Source organism: Vigna unguiculata, unplaced genomic scaffold, assembly GCF_037176805.1.
Source record: "Vigna unguiculata cultivar grain cowpea cultivar isolate G323 ecotype 2 unplaced genomic scaffold, ASM3717680v1 ptg000164l, whole genome shotgun sequence".
Classification (NCBI taxonomy): Eukaryota; Viridiplantae; Streptophyta; class Magnoliopsida; order Fabales; family Fabaceae; genus Vigna; species Vigna unguiculata.
In genome coordinates this window covers 17,428-32,500 of record NW_028196803.1, presented here as the reverse complement: position 1 = coordinate 32,500, position 15,073 = coordinate 17,428, and the positions used below count along the sequence as shown (strand labels likewise).

The window sequence follows — 15,073 nt, the reverse complement described above, 5'->3', positions numbered from 1 at the left end:
CAGATAATCCAAAGTCTCGATAATTAGCTCTCGGTCTTCCGGTCGAAAAACAACGTCGATGAAGACGTATAGGTGCACTATTACGCGGTAGTGATTCTAATTTTCCATGAATTTCCCATTTCTCACTTAACGACGGAACTTTGCTTATTTCTTTTTTTGAGGATCGGCGAATCAAATGATATTTCTGTTCCAATTTTTGTCTCTTCTTTTCCCTCTGAATAACACTTTTCCTTGCCATAATGGTTAATTTGCTATTAGCATCAATGATAGAAGTCGGATCCTAGATGTATAAGTGGCTTCTCTTCCCTATAGAAGGAAATGAGATTCTTGCCAGATATATATAATAAAGAATTCAATTAACCGAATTTGCCCGATGTAGAGGCAATTAAGAAGGCTGCATAAGTAAATATATAACCTACGGAAAAGTGGGCTAGTCCAACCAATCTTGCTTGCACAATGGAAAGAGCCACTGGTTTATCTCTCCATCGAATCAAATTAGCCAAAGGTGTACGTTCATGAGCCCATGCCAAAGTTTCAATCAATTCCTGCCAATATCCGCGCCAAGAAATTAAGAACATAAATCCAGTAGCCCAAACAAGATGTCCAAACAAGAACATCCATGCCCAGACTGATAAACTATTCATACCAAAAGGGTTATATCCATTGATAAGTTGTGAAGAGTTCAACCATAGATAATCTCTTAACCATCCCATCAAATAGGTAGAAGATTCATTAAACTGTGAAATATTACCCTGCCATAGTGTAATGTGTTTCCAATGCCAATAAAAAGTAACCCATCCAATGGTATTTAACATCCAGAAAACTGCCAAATAAAATGCGTCCCAAGCGGAAATATCACAAGTTCCGCCTCGTCCCGGGCCATCACAAGGAAAACTATAACCAAAATCTTTTTTATCAGGCATTAACTTAGAACCACGCGCATCCAAAGCACCTTTTACTAAAATCAAAGTAGTTGTATGTAAACCAAGAGCAATAGCATGATGAACCAAGAAGTCTCCAGGCCCTATTGTTAAGAATAGAGAATTACTATTCTCATTTACAGCGTTTAACCAACCAGGCAACCATATGCTTCGTCCCGCATTGAACGCCGGACTGTTCGTTGAAGATAAAAGTATATCGAACCCATAGGAAGTTTTACCATGAGCAGATTGTATCCATTGGGCAAATATAGGTTCAATCAAAATTTGTTTCTCCGGAGTACCAAAAGCAAGCATGACATCGTTATGGACATAAAGTCCCAGAGTATGGAACCCCAGAAAGAGGCTAGCCCAACTTAAGTGGGATATGATAGCTTCTTTATGGTCTAACATTCTTGCCAAGACATTATCTTGATTCTGCTCTGGATTATAATCTCTAATAAAAAAGATAGCTCCATGAGCAAAAGCCCCTGTCATAATGAAGCCTGCTATATATTGATGATGAGTATATAAGGCAGCTTGAGTAGTAAAGTCTTGCGCTATAAACGCATAAGCAGGTAAAGAGTACATGTGTTGTGCTACCAAGGAAGTAATAACCCCTAAAGAGGCTAGAGCAAGACCTAATTGAAAATGAATTGAATTATTGATTGTATCATAAAGACCCTTATGCCCACGCCCCAATCTACCCCCCGGAGGAGTATGTGCTTCTAAAAGATCTTTAATACTGTGACCAATCCCGAAATTAGTTCTATACATATGGCCAGCAACTAGAAAAATAAACGCAATAGCCAAATGATGGTGTGCAATATCAGTTAACCATAAACTTTGAGTTTGCGGATGAAATCCTCCGAGAAGTGTTAGAATAGCAGTTCCTGCTCCTTGAGGGGTACCAAATATATGATTATTGGAATCTGGGTTTTGAGCATAAAGATTCCACTGACCTGTAAAAAATGGACCTAATCCCTCGGGGTGCGGCAAGATATCTAATAAATTGTTCCATCGAACGGATTCCCCCCTGGACCCCGGAATAGCAACATGAACTAAATGCCCTGTCCAAGCCAAGGAACTTACTCCGAATAGTCCTGACAAATGATGATTGAGGCGGGATTCGGCATTTTTAAACCACGAAACACTCGGTTTCCATTTTGGTTGTAGGTGTAACCAACCTGCTATTAAAGATATAATAGAAAGTATTAATAGAAAAATAGCTCCAGTATAAAGATCCCCATTAGTACGTAAACCGATTGTATACCACCACTGATAAACACCAGAATAGGCTATATTAACAGGACCTAGAGCACCCCCTCGAGTAAAAGCTTCTACAGCTGGTTGACCAAAATGAGGATCCCAAATTGCATGAGCAATAGGTCTTACATGTAAAGGATCCTGTACCCATGTCTCAAAATTACCTTGCCAAGCTACATGAAAGAGATTCCCGGAAGTCCACAGAAAAATGATTGCTAATTGCCCGAAATGAGAAGCAAAAATATTCTGATAAAGACGTTCCTCAGTAATATCATCATGACTTTCGAAGTCATGTGCGGTAGCAATACCAAACCAAATACGACGAGTAGTGGGGTCTTGAGCTAAGCCTTGACTAAAGCTTGGAAATCTTAATGCCATAATGATTTTCAAATCCTCCTAGCTATTATCCTACTGCAATAATTCTTGCTAAGAAGAATGCCCATGTTGTGGCAATTCCACCTAGAAGGTAATGTGTTACTCCTACAGCACGTCCTTGTACAATGCTCAAGGCTCTGGGCTGAGTAGCAGGAGCAACTTTTAATTTATTATGAGCCCAAACAATGGATTCAATAAGTTCTTGCCAATAACCACGCCCGCTGAATAGAAACATTAAACTAAAAGCCCATACAAAATGTGCACCCAAGAAAAAAAGACCATATGCAGATAATGAAGAACCATAAGACTGAATTACCTGGGATGCCTGCGCCCATAAGAAATCACGAAGCCACCCATTAATGGTAATGGAACTCTGCGCAAAATTTCCTCCTGTGATATGAGTTACTATCCCTTGATCACTTATACTACCCCAAACATCTGACTGCATTTTCCAACTGAAATGGAATATAACTACGGAAATTGAATTGTACATCCAAAATAGTCCTAAGAAGACATGATCCCAAGCGGATACTTGGCATGTCCCCCCTCTTCCAGGTCCATCACAAGGGAAACGAAAACCTAGATTTGCTTTATCCGGTATCAATCGTGAACTACGAGCAAATAGAACACCCTTTAAGAGTATCAATACTGTTACATGAATTGTAAATGCATGAATATGATGGACCAAAAAATCCGCAGTTCCTAAAGGAATAGGTAACAAAGCAACTTTACCGCCCACTGCTACTAAATTTTCACCTCCCCAAGTCAAACTGGTACTTGTTGCTGCACCTGGGGCTGTTGTGCCAGGTGCTAAAGCGTGGGTATTTTGTATCCATTGAGCAAAGATCGGCTGTAATTGTATAGCAGTATCTGAAAACATATCTTGAGGGCGCCCTAATGCGCTCATGGTATCATTATGAATATACAAACCAAAACTGTGAAAACCTAAAAAGATACATACCCAGTTAAGATGTGATATGATTGAATCACGATGTCTAAGGACACGATCTAATAGATCGTTGTATCGAATAGTCGGATCATAATCTCTTACCATAAAAATCGCTGCATGCGCAGCAGCACCGACTATGAGAAATCCACCAATCCACATGTGATGTGTAAACAATGACAGTTGTGTACCATAGTCAGTAGCTAGGTATGGATAAGGAGGCATAGAATACATATGGTGAGCTACAACAATGGTCAAAGAGCCTAACATAGCTAGATTAATAGATAATTGAGCATGCCATGACGTTGTTAGAATCTCATATATACCTTTATGACCCTGGCCTGTAAATGGACCTTTATGTGCCTCTAAAATGTCTTTTATATTGTGACCAATACCCCAGTTGGTCCTATACATGTGACCCGCTATCAAGAAAAGAATTGCAATAGCTAAATGATGGTGTATAATATCGGTCAGCCATAAACCTCCAGTTACTGGATCTAATCCTCCACGAAAAGTAAGAAATTCTCCGTATTTTGACCAATTCAAGGTAAAAAATGGGGTTGCTCCCTCGGAAAAACTCGGATAAAGTTGAGCCAAAAGATCCCGATTTAGGATAAATTCATGAGGAAGTGGTATCTCTTTGGGATCTACTGCAGCATTTAGAAATTGGTTAATCGGTAAAGATACATGTATTTGATGTCCTGCCCAAGAAAGAGACCCCAACCCTAGGAGCCCTGTCAAATGGTGATTCAACATAGATTCTACATCTTGGAACCAAGCCAATTTTGGAGCAGCTTTGTGATAATGAAACCAACCAGCAAAAAGCATTAAGGCTGCAAAGACCAATGCACCAATTGCAGTACAATAGAGTTGTAATTCATTAGTTATTCCAGATGCTCTCCAAATCTGAAAAAAACCAGAGGTTATTTGTATTCCTCGGAACCCCCCCCCTACATCACCATTCAATATTTCTTGACCCACTATTGGCCAAACCACCTGAGCACTAGGCCTAATGTGAGTAGGATCACTTAACCATGCCTCATAATTGGAAAAACGAGCACCATGAAAATACATGCCACTCAGCCAAAGAAAGATGATAGAGAGTTGGCCAAAATGCGCACTAAAAACTTTTCGGGAAATCTCCTCTAAATCATTAGTATGGCTATCAAAATCATGAGCGTCAGCATGTAGGTTCCAGATCCAAGTAGTAGTATCTGGTCCCTTAGCTATTGTTCTTGAGAAATGACCAGGTTTTGCCCATTCCTCAAAAGAAGTTTTTATAGGATCCCTATCTACCAAAATTTTAACTTCTGGTTCCGGTGAACGAATAATCATTGAGTCCTCCTCTTTCCAGACAACACATACAAAGAGACCTGCCAACATAAAACAGAATTAGTGAACTTATTAGAGATGTTTCTATTGAGTTTTGTTCTCTCCTATCTCTCATGTATTGGATATCTTAGTAAATTTCATTTCTTTAGTTTTTCACTAGAACAATTATGATCTCGAAGTCAATTCGGGGCAAGTGTTCGAATCTATTATGACATAAGAGTGAGGCGCTCAACGGACCTATTTTAATCTTCTAAGACCTTTTTGGGAACTCTGAATGGAAGTTCAATAATTTTTCGTGCAGCCTAATCAAATGTATTCAGATTTTATTCTAATTCTATTCCTTAGATTTTATTTTTTTTTTTAGATAAAGTATAAGTATGTACTCTATTTCAAATTGAGCAGGCATTAGCATTCATTATTAGGCAATATACCTATATTTTATTTCTTTTTTTGAAGGTCTCTTTTCTTAATTTGATTGAATATTAGTTTAAATAACAGAAAAAAGGAGAAAATTATCTACTGTATCCACATCTCGTTTATTTCTATGAAATACTAGACAAAATCGAACAAAATTAGAAGGGATATATTTAAATTATGTGATTGGTCGTTCCTATAGAAATGATTTTTGAATTTGATAGGGACAAGAAACAAGAATTTATAACAATATATATTTATCTATCTATATCTTTATATAGATAGATAAATATATAAGAAAAAAAAGAAACAGAGTGTTCTTATTCAAAACGCCCTGTGATCTTCAACCAATTCTGTGCTGCAATATAATTACCGGGGGTGAGAGCTATAGCTTGTTTCCAATATTCAGCGGCTTGATTAAACCAAGACTCCGCAACTTCTGAGTCTCCCTGCCGAATGGCCTGTTCTCCTCGGTCGAAATAGGTGAGTCAATTCCTTTCCTTAGAACCGTACTTGAGAATTTCCTGACTCATACGGCTCAGTAGTCAATTCTTTTTTTGTTCTATTATCTTGAAGTTAACTAAAAGAAAAAAAGAAATTATTAATATGAGTTTCAAACTTTCATTTTTACTAATAAATAAAGAATTTCAAAGAATTTCATCTTTTTTTTTAGTTTTATCTTTTCTCCTACCTTCAGAAAAGGGAATCAAGCATTGGCATTAACGCCCTAATTCTAATTTTCTGAAAGGTAACTATCTCGATTTTATATATCATATACAAAAATATATGATAGATTCATTTCTATAGAATCTTGGTAAAAGTTTTTTCTTTCTTATCTTATAAGTTCTTATAAGTAAAGAGAAAATACTTTCTATCTTTGGGATTTGATACTACACCGCTGCTCAAAATACCAGGGGATCCTTTTTATTACATAAGTGGATTCCTGACTTCTTTATTTATCATGAGATAAGGAAGCAGTTTTTATTATATCGATTGAAAACCGTGTTAATTGATCCTTACGATGCTTCCTTTATCAATTAGATCTTTTATCCATAGAAAAAGAGGGTATCTAGACATATCGATTTCTTCATATTTTTACTTCTATGAAGTTTCTTTGCTACAGCTGATAAAAATCGTTGTTTTGAACGATATATATATGTAGAAAGCCTTTCTTATTTATAATTATTTATATTTCTATATTTCTTATATTAAAATTTGTGGATTTGCTTGTTCTTTTCTTTTTTCTTTCTATAGTGGAGATAGTCGCACGTAATGACAGATCACGGCCATATTATTAAAAGCTTGGGGTAAAAATGGGTTTCGTTCGAGCGCCCGAAAATAATATTCCAAAGCTTTAGTATGTTCTCCGTTACTTGTGTGAATAAGGCCTATGTTATAAAGTATATAACTTCGATCATAGGGATCAATTTCCAGTCGCATAGCCTCATAATAATTCTGTAAAGCTTCTGCATAATTTCCTTCAGATTGAGCTGACATCCGTTACGGTCGTCATTCGGTTCAAAGAATCTCCGCTCCAGAACTGTACGTGAGATTTTCATCTCATACGGCTCCCCCCTTATGTGTGTAATGAGAAAAATCCATCAAATCAAAAAATATTCCAGTATTCTCATTCTCAACTGAACAGAGCTAGTGTTTTTACAATAAATCTCTAGCCAACCTTCCTGTCAAAAATTATTTCTTAACATTAAGTATGTAGGTACTTGATAAAAAAAAATAAGAACTTCAACAATTTCTTTGTCCTCTACGCTGCTTAATTTCCTGGAATTAGTCACCTCAATAATCTTCGATGGTTCTATGGGTATCCAAAATATGAACGAGATGGATATTTATTGTCCCAACCATTCCTGTTAGTCCCAATCTCGATAAGCCATGGATATAGATAGATACAAAGTTTTCGTGTCCTTGATTCCCAAGCGTAGTGCTTCTTTCCCAATGTTGCCTATCAGTACTAGTAATTTGGGGTTGACCTAACCCCATAAGTATAGGTATAACCTTTCGCTTAATACTAGAAACCTAAAATTCAAGCATATAAGGCTTCATTAATCGAGGATACACGACAGAAGGAATTAATCCTTTTATTTACAAATTTCACCTTCAACACGCGTGGGGTTTTTCCATTCCATTTTTTTTTGACCGAAATCGGTCAAAAAAAATGGAATCAAATCACACCATCTCTGTAATAAGTGAATGCCCTTTTTTCTCCTGAAGTTGTCGGAATTATTCGTAATAAGATATTGGCTACAATTGAAAAGGTCTTATCTATAAAATTTTCATTTATCCGAGATCTAGGCATAGGTAGAAATCCATTCTATAATTTAATTAATCATGGTGTGAGAAATCAATCCCACAAATAAAGGAATTGTATAATTATAATACAGTGCGAAATAACGTAAAAATGAACTCATCAATCAAATTTGTTTATCCTAAGACCTTGTAGGAGGTTTTTTTTTAATTTTACTTTGTATTTTTATAGTTTGAATAGGTTTTATGCATTTATGAAAAATAGGATTGATTCACTATTCAACATTCAACCGGTTTCTGGGCATCATTATATAGGAGAGATGGCCGAGTGGTTCAAGGCGTAGCATTGGAACTGCTATGTAGGCTTTTTGTTTACCGGGGGTTCGAATCCCTCTCTTTCCGAATCTTTACCAAATTCATCAATATTACTCATCCCAATGCATACCATTATTTCATATTTCAAATTTGTTTGTTGATATGGACAACTTTATATTCCTCATTTTTCGGTAATACAAAAAATAGTGGATAACGGGTGGGCAAGGAATAAAAATTTTCGCATATCCATGTCTATGATATATGAATAGCAGAAAATCCTTGTAAAAAAAACTCTTGTTATTTTAGTTAAGTTTAAGTTTGACGAGAATAATATTCTACAACCAGTAATTCATTTATTTTCAAACCAACCCATTTATTATCTATTATTTGATTAATTAAACCTTTATATTGGAAAGGGTGAACAGTCAAATGATTTGGCAATTTCTCATGGGGGGCTGAATCAAAATAATTTTGAATAAGAGTTTTAGATTTTTGTTCATCCTTTGCTGTAATAATATCTTGAGGTTTACAACGATAACTTGGTATATCCACTATACGACCATTAACTAAAACATGTCTATGGTTTATAAATTGGCGGGCTTGAGGAATAGTCGCAGCCATACCCAATCGAAAAAGTATGTTATCCAAGCGCATTTCAAGTAGTTGTAATAAAACCTGACCAGTTGATCCTTTAGCTTTTCCGGAGATACGAACGTATTTAAGCAATTGTCGTTCTGTAAGACCATAATGAAAACGCAATTTTTGTTTTTCTTCTAAACGAATACGATATTGAGATTTTTTACTGAAGCGCAATTGATTTCGAAATTCGTTTTTGACTGTTGGCCTTTTACTAGTAAGTCCTGGTAAATATCCTAGACGACGTATTTTTTTGAAACGAGGTCCTCTGTAACGTGACATAAAAACTCCTTTTTTAAAATGAAAAATCTTATAAATCGAAATGAAAACTAAACGAAATGAAAAATATTATAGAATTCTAAATGAAGCGAAATCTACTAAAGTTTTATAGTACAAAGAAGAATTAGATGAATTTTATCAATATCCGAATTTATTGTATATAAAAGAATACAAAAAAGTAGGTTAATTTCTTGATTTCTTCCGCAGAGATCGAACTCTCCCAATTTTTTATTTCTAAAAAAGATATTATCAATTATGTAAAAAACAAATAGAGAAAAGCCGGTTATCGGATTCGAACCGATGACCATCGCATTACAAATGCGATGCTCTAACCTCTGAGCTAAACCGGCTAATGTAAACGAAATATACATATGCAGAAGAATTGAATGGGATCTTAGTTATCAATTTTTAGTTATTTATAACAAAATTCAAATTAATACAAACATCAAAAATAGAGAAAGAAAATATAGAAAATCAAACCCAATTTTTATTATTTCTATTATTTATTTTATCTGATAACATAAAGTGCAAGATAATAATTAATATTATATTAATATAATTTATTTAATATAATTTATTTCGATCTACTATTCTAGATATATATTATTAAATTGATTTCTTTCAAAAAGATTATTTATTAGTACTTAAAGTAAATTTGAATAAATATAAATTTTAGTAAATATTTATTAAGGAATTCCATATTTCTAAGTAAATGTCTAATTCTATATTATATTCAATTAAAAGAATGGTTTTTTTTAGCCACTAGATTCGTTTTAGTTATATAAATTGTATATGAATAAATGGATTGTTTATTTTCTTTTTTTTTTTAAGCAAAAACAAAAAAAAAAAAAGAATCGACCATTCGAGTATTCTAAATTGTATGAAAAAAGAAGATAAGTAGGTACATAGAAGATAAGTAGATATGTGGTCTATATCTGTGTATATTGAATTGTTAATATATAGATATTAGAATTAGTTCTGATTCAAACAAATAAAGGTATCCAATATAGATGAAATAAAATCTATAAAATTGGAGAAAGGGGTTTTTAATATTTAATAAAATAATATGTATTTAATGAATTCAAAAGTTCCCGCATAATTCTCATAATAGAAATGAAAAAAAAAGCATTCTATTATAATCAGATTCAAATAAAAAAAAAGATGGGGATATGGCGAAATTGGTAGACGCTACGGACTTAATTGGATTGAGTTTTGGTATGGAAACTTACCAAGTAATAATTTTCAAATTCAGAGAAACCCTGGAATTCACAATGGGCAATCCTGAGCCAAATCCTGTTTTCTGAAAACAAATAAAAATTCAGAAAGTGATAATAAAAAAGGGATAGGTGCAGAGACTCTATGGAAGCTGTTCTAACAAACGAAATTGACGACTTTTTTTATTGCATTAGTAAAAGAATCCTTTCACCAAAATTACAGGAATGGATCAAAGATAAACATTTAGAAACATATATATATACTGAAATACTCTTTCAATTTGTTACTTTTTATTTTATTATTGAAGATCTATTTGTGATAAAAATATTCACAAATGAAAAATGTGAATCAAATCAATTCGAAGTTGAAGAAAAGATGGAATATTTATTGATGAAATTATTCACTTCATCATAATCGGCTAAAACCCTTGAAGAACTGATAAATCAGATGAGAATAAAGATAGAGTCCTATTCTACATGTCAATACCGACAACAATGAAATTGAAAGTAAGAGGAAAATCCGTCGACTTAAGAAATCATGAGGGTTCAAGTCCCTCTATCCCCAAAAATACTTTTTCATTTTCTAATTTTTTTCCTATATCCTCTCTATCTTGAAGTCCTTATTTATGTGTTTTATTCGATTTATTATTTCCCAACGAAATTGGAATTTTTATTTTCATCAATTTCCTATCTATCATAATTTTCTTATCTATCATAATGACAAGGGACGAGTTTTGGAATAGATATAAATATATATGTGAAACACATAGAATTTTTTTTAATCAGAAATGTATAAATTAATATCTTATTTTTTAGCAAGGAATTTTCATATGCGTAATTAACGATTAACAATAAAAAATAATTATTACTGCGGAAACTCACTTACAAACTTTTTTTTTACTTAGTTGATATAGATTCATTAACATAGATTTTAAAAATCTTTTAAAATCAAAGTATTAAGCTTCAAGAATGGTCGGGATAGCTCAGTTGGTAGAGCAGAGGACTGAAAATCCTCGTGTCACCAGTTCAAATCTGGTTCCTGACACAAGATTCATTTGTATGAGTATCTATCCCCCATATTCATTTTAATGAATATGGGGGATAGATACTCATACAAATTTGTGTTCTTCTAGATTCTGATACATAACATATTTCTTTGATCTATTTAGGTATCTGTAGATATACTTTTCCTAGATGATTAAAGAATAGATGCAATTTTTTATTAGGTATATTCGCTTATCTATAGTATCTATATATATATAGATATAGATATATAGATAATGAATTCTTTATCTATTTTTTTCCTTTTTTTTCTGCGATACAAAAAAAGGTTTCTATTTCCATAATATTCGAGTGGTTTAATTAGTTGGTTAAAAGACCTAAAAGTCGAAGTTCTGGGGTGGAGTGAGAATATTAAGAATTCATCTGAGAAGGATTACCAAAATAGAATCGAGCCCTTTTCTTTGTGTTTTTTTTTTCGTGGCCGTATAATTGATGGTGATGTGCACGTTATATAGTTTATTATAAAGATAAAGAATTAGTTTATTATAAAGATAAAGAATTTTTGCAGTTCATCCTATTTCTTTTATTGGCTTGGCTGATAAGAACTCAGTATTGTTTTTGTTTTAGAATCTTAAGAAACTCCTATCCATCCTATTTTAAACCCTATAATTATTCATTCTATTATTTCTGAATTTTGTGATTTCTCACATAATAATATCTGAATGCAACTTCCATTACTCTGCCTGATTTAATGTCAATCAATTATTTTGTCTGATCTATAACAGAAGTGTACTTATATTCTTTGACTGGGGTTGCAGAAGTTTGGATTAGTTTATTATTTTTATCATTTAGTGAGCATCTTGTATTTCATAAAAATTTGGAGCAATATAATCTTTACGCAAAGGCCATCCTATCCAATTTTCGGGCATTAAAATACGTCTTAGACGCGGATGACTATCATAAGAGATTCCCAACATATCATAAGATTCCTTTTCTTGAAAATCCGCACTTTTCCAAACCCAAAAAATCGAAGGAATTCTGGGATTTTTTCTTGATACAAATATTTTTATGCATACCTCTTCGGGTTGATTTATACCATACTCTATTCTTGTAAAATGATATACACTAGCTAAGAGTCCTCCGGGTGCTACATCATAGGCACATTGAGAACGTAGATAATTGTAACCATATACATATAAAATGACAGCAATGGAATGCCAATCCTCGGGCTTTATTTGTAAAGTCTCTATTCCTAGGTAATCGAAACCCAAGGATCTATGAATTAGTCCATGTTTGACTAGCCAAGAAGACAAACGACCTTGCATTTTTTGCTTCTCCTAAATTTTTTTTATGAGTTTGGTATTAGTATTTTCTATTACGATGAAATTTTTAAAATACGATGAAATTTTTAAAAAAGGAATTGCTTTTTATTATTGTACTTTAAAAAAATGTGTCAGACGATATCTCTGAAGTAGATGGCGGTTGATAGAAAAATTCTTGACCATAATTGTCAGTATAAGTACTGTATCCAACATGAAACTTATGGTTGGTAGTAAAACATCTATTCTCTCGTTGAAAACTCATTGGATCTTCATATATTTCTCGAGATATTTTCTTACGAAGTTTTGTTATAGCATCTATAATGGCCTCCGGTTTAGGTGGACAGCCCGGCAAATATACATCTACAGGAATTAGCTTATCTACGCCTCGAACAGTACTATAAGAATCGGTACTAAACATCCCCCCCGTAATTGTACAGGCTCCCATAGCAATAACATATTTAGGTTCGGGCATTTGTTCATATAATCGAACTAAAGAAGGGGCCATTTTCATAGTTACAGTGCCCGCTGTTAAAATTAGGTCCGCCTGCCTAGGACTCGATCGTGGTACTAGTCCATAACGATCAAAATCGAATCGTGATCCTATTAATGAAGCAAATTCAATGAAGCAACAACTCGTACCATAAAGAAGCGGCCATAAACTGGATAATCTTGACCAATTTGAAAAATCATTTAATGTCGTTGAAATAACTGAATTTTGGGTTGTTTGATCAAGTAAGGGAAACTCAATGGAATTCATAATTGTCTCAATATTTTTTTTTCTAATTGTCTAAATAGTCAAGAATTAAGACCATTCTAATGCCCCCTTTCGCCATGCATAAACTGAACCAACAATTAGGATAAGCACGAATAAGAAAGCTTCTAAAAATACGGATACCCCTAATACATCGAAACTCATTGCCCATGGATAAAGAAAAACCGTTTCAACATCAAAAACAACAAAAATGAGAGCAAACATATAATAACGGATTCGAAATTGTAACCAAGCATCGCCTATTGGTTCTATTCCGGATTCATAACTAGAAAGTTTTTCCGGTCCCTTGCTAATGGGGGCTAAAATTCCAGAAATTAGAAATGCCAAAATAGGAATCAAACTTGATATTATTAGAAATGCCCAAAAAATATCATATTCGTAAAGAAGAAACATAAAAGTACTCCTCTGAATGTAGAAAATATACCAAATTCATTTTCATTTTTAGTCTAAAGTCTCCATTTTTTTAGACTAGCTGAATATACTAATATTAATATTATTCTATCGAATATGAATATGTTCGAATAGAAAGTTACAAATTGTTTTTTTTTTAGTAATAGTCTTAGTAATGAGATCTATTCGATCCAAAATAGTATTAATATTATTAGTATCTGTAGGAATATTAGGGCTATACGGACTCGAACCGTAGACCTTCTCGGTAAAACAGATCAAACTAATTATTATCTAAATGATTTAAATTGTTTTCAAAACCCAACATGCATTTTTTTTTGCATTGAGCTTTTTCATTAACTGATAAAAATATTAGTTAGTCCACCATCTTTTTTTTTTTTTACAGTAAAGAATAAAGAGATGATTCCCTATGCTCTTCTTTTTTATTTGTATAACAATCAAAGAGCACTACCAAAGTGTTTCAAAGAAGGATTATCTTGACGTAGGTCTGCTTCTGGCCTAGATCAACTTAAGTTAAATGGACTCTTTATCCACCTACTAAAATTAAAATAGAAGATAAGAAATGACACTTCATACACCTTAAAGTTCATAAAATAGGAAGAAAAGATAATCTTTTTTAGGTCCCTATACCCTTTATGTTTAGCATTGACGAGAAATGGGTATTCACCTTATCAATATCTCAAATCAATTATGGATTCGATTTTATGGCTAAACCCTTTGTCAGGCTAGTGTTCTCTTGTTTTGTTCCTTAAAATGGAGTAAGACACCGATTTCTTACTATAAGATAAACTTTTTTAATTACAAGATGAACTCCTCTGAAAAAAAGCATTGGCGCTCGTGTAAACGAGGTGCTCTACCTAACTGAGCTACAGCCCTTGTGTTTTTGATACATATTTTATCATAGTATGAAGATAATTGCTTGTCAAGATGAATATTACATGATCGAATCCCTTGAACGGGGGTTGGTATTGCTTATCAGTAATTTTACATTTATAATCAATTAATCTGATAGATGGGTACTCTTCTTTTTTTTTTTTTGAGGAGGAGTCCTAAATTACCTACTTAACTCAGTGGTTAGAGTATTGCTTTCATACGGCGGGAGTCATTGGTTCAAATCCAATAGTAGGTAAGGTATAGTTATAACTTATTAGATACCTTTGACTGTGGTATCTAATAAGCTTTTCTACTTACTTTTTTCTTCTGACTGTTTCTTTTTTCTTTTTATTGTTTTCGGATATTGGGACGCATCAATTTCAACTTGTTATGAAATAACATTGATAGCCTCTACTCGTGTTCTAGCTCGTCTAAGAGCTAGATTTGCCTCAATTGTTTGTCTCTTGCCTTCAGCCTTATTCAAATTAGTTTCTGCTATTTCAAGAGTTTGCTGTGCTTCTTGTGGATCAATGTCACTACCCTTTTCCGCATCATTTACTAAAACAGTTATCTCATTATTATTTATTCTAGCAAACCCCCCCATCAGAGCCATTGTTAACCATTGGTCTTTAAGACGTATTCTCAAAATACCTATATCGACAGCTGAGGCAATAGGCGCATGATTAGGTAATACTCCAATTTGTCCGCTATTAGTAGGTAAAATGATTTCCTTCACTTCT

The 15,073-nt window shown here is 33.6% G+C and overlaps 3 non-coding genes across 3 annotated transcripts; 2 read left to right on the top strand and 1 right to left on the bottom strand.

Annotated features, from left to right (window-relative positions):
• Positions 1-7,826: 7,826 nt before the first annotated feature.
• On the top strand, positions 7,827-7,914 carry TRNAS-GGA (transfer RNA serine (anticodon GGA)). Its single transcript has one exon. It is a non-coding gene; the product is annotated as a tRNA-Ser (tRNA).
• A 1,105-nt stretch (positions 7,915-9,019) lies between these two features.
• On the bottom strand, positions 9,020-9,092 carry TRNAT-UGU (transfer RNA threonine (anticodon UGU)). Its single transcript has one exon. It is a non-coding gene; the product is annotated as a tRNA-Thr (tRNA).
• Positions 9,093-10,928: 1,836 nt separating this feature from the next.
• On the top strand, positions 10,929-11,001 carry TRNAF-GAA (transfer RNA phenylalanine (anticodon GAA)). Its single transcript has one exon. It is a non-coding gene; the product is annotated as a tRNA-Phe (tRNA).
• The last annotated feature ends 4,072 nt before the right edge of the window (positions 11,002-15,073 follow it).